The following is a 2669-nucleotide window of genomic DNA, read 5'->3' on the forward strand; positions in this document are numbered from 1 at the left end:
CTACCTGCTGTGAAGCACACCTAGATATTTAGAGGGCAGTTTTACAAGGAAGGACTGAGACACTAAACTAACATTTTTATCAGGTACCATATTTGTGGATTTTCACAGCTCGTTTATCATTGGAAGACTTGTGAAAAGATGTTTTAAGTAATACAACATGATTCAAGTTTAAGGAATGAATCCTACAGATTTACCAGAAATGAGAGTCAAACATCTAAACTAATAATTTCCACAATCTCTAAATGTATTTATTTAACCTTATCTTATCTCCCTCCGTCCCTTCTTCTGCTTATCTTTCTTCCCTTGCAAATAAAATAAAAATCGCATAGTCCTATTGAATTCTTAACATGTACCAAACTGAATATAGAGGAGGGATAAAACAAGGAACATTTGCTTCTTTAAAGGAGGCACTTTTCAGAGGAAGAATAAACAAGTTGTTATTTGCAAAAATAATATTGAAACAGACTGAATAAGCCTGTGTATGGAAGTTTGGAGAGTTTTATGAGATTATAGAAGATGGGCTTCACATAAACAAGTCAGAAATGATGGAAGAAAACATTGGGTGATTTGCACCAACAGACTTTCCAGGACATAACATGGTTCAACGTATGATTTTTCAGCTTTATTATGATGCAAAACCAATATGCACTTAGAGGAACTCAAACTTTAAATTTTGAATTTTGATCTTTTCCTGGTCAGTGATATGTAATACGATAGTCCCTTCAGAGGCTAGGTAGTGGTAGTGTGTGGCAGCTTCTGGTTGGCCAGTTGATCCTGAGGGGAACACAATATACTGTTTAATGCTCTGTTTTGGCAAGTCTATGATGTTCAGTAGGTTAGGAATATTGAATGCATTTCACCTTATGATATTTTCAACTTATAATGGATTTATTGGAACACACCCCCACTATCAGTGGAGGAATATATATATATATATATATATATATATATATATATATATATATATATATATATATATACCAGTAAGTATTACATAGTTGATATCTATATCTTTTTTTTCCCTGCAGAAGCTAGTACTTTTTATTGACAGAATCAATAGAATATTCGTGGCAGTATGACAGAGTTGGCCACAATATCCTTCCAAAACAACTTCTAACATTCTAATTAGACCTACACAAACATGATTCCTTTTCGTACTTTTAACTTTGTATTACATATGTGGAGGGGTTTCTACATTCAAACAATTTCACTCACACCATCTCTATTTACTCAGAGGACTCAAGCTTGGTCCAAATTTGTGAAAAGATAATAGGCTAAACCAACCAACTAAAAGAAGCTATTGGACCCAATCAAGCATGGCTTCATATTATTCATTTTCTTCATTGAACATCTTACTTAAGTGATTTATTAGAGCCACTAGCTCAGTGTTCCTACCATGTGCCTCAATTTGTTTACAGGTTTTTAGATTCAAGGTCTTTGAGAGTATTCCAAGTATATTCAAAAGAACTTACATCCTTGAGATAATGTTCATAATATTTTTTTTAATATCTGGGTTTTCTGCAGCCATAAGATGTTCTGCACCTGGGTGCTTTCAGGCCTTGACCAAATAGCATGAATAATAAGGAATGAGAATTTTCCCTGTGTTAGATCTTCACAAAACCTTTTTTTTGTTGTTGTTTTGACTATATTCTTTGGAGTGCAGATTAGCATAATCATGTCTAATTTAAAAAAGAACCCAAGTGTATTACATAATGGCTTTAAATCTTCTTTGTAGTCAGAGAAAAACTGCATGAGACCTACTACTAATCCTAACAGTCCACCTGTCTTTTTCAGCACCATAGCTTGATATTCTCCTTCAGTGGGACAAGTGTAATTATCCCTCCAGTACATATCCAGGCCTTGTCCCTGATGGAGTTCCAAGAGCTGAGGGGTAAAAGTTTCACTGCATCTGGATGATGAGTTAAGACTTTCTCTATGCCAAGGAAATATACATAATTGGCAGAATTGATGACAGATGGAATTCCATAGAAGCTGTGTGCCACTGGAAAGCCACGTTGGAGTTTTGACCTGTCTTTGAGATCCTCAGTGAGTAAACTGGCAAATGCAACATTTCTGCCACTTCAATGTTAATCTGTAATTTGTCTTCTGGAACTTTCAGCCAATGATTAAATGCCTGTGAAAGTTTGGTTCTCACTTGTTTACCTGGTAACTGAAGTAAGCACTTGCAGGGCTCCAGAATAATTCTCTGGACAGTTTCTTGAGTCTTCTCCATTGTTTCTAAATTTCAAAGCTGATGATGCCACGTTGATTTCACAACTTTATGCCTTAGGCAGCAGTACTCAACATCTACATCGCACTCCGTAGTTCAGACCAAGACTCTTTCCAGAACCTTCATGAATCCCTCCTCCTACTTCATTACAAAGCTCTCTGCTCTCATCTGCTGTGGTGGCACACGCCTGTAATCCCAGCAGCTCAGGAGGCTGAGGCAGGGGGATTGCCAGTTCAAAAACAGCTTCAGCAACTCAGCCAGGCCCTGAGCAACTCAGTGAAACCCTGTCTCTATAAATAAAGTACAAAAAGGCTGGGGATATGGCTCAGTGGTTAAGGGCACCCTGGGTTCAATCCCAGGTACCAAGAGAAAAACAAAACAAAAAACCAAACAGCAAAATGCAAAATCTCTCTCTCCTTCTCAGCTACCAGTGTTGCCA

At 37.1% G+C, this 2669-nt stretch overlaps 1 pseudogene; it reads right to left on the bottom strand.

Annotated features, from left to right (window-relative positions):
* Window positions 1-1327: 1327 nt before the first annotated feature.
* LOC143382400 (geranylgeranyl pyrophosphate synthase pseudogene) lies at window positions 1328-2233 on the bottom strand (annotated as a pseudogene).
* Window positions 2234-2669: the final 436 nt, after the last annotated feature.

Source organism: Callospermophilus lateralis, chromosome 16 (assembly GCF_048772815.1).
Source record: "Callospermophilus lateralis isolate mCalLat2 chromosome 16, mCalLat2.hap1, whole genome shotgun sequence".
Classification (NCBI taxonomy): Eukaryota; Metazoa; Chordata; class Mammalia; order Rodentia; family Sciuridae; genus Callospermophilus; species Callospermophilus lateralis.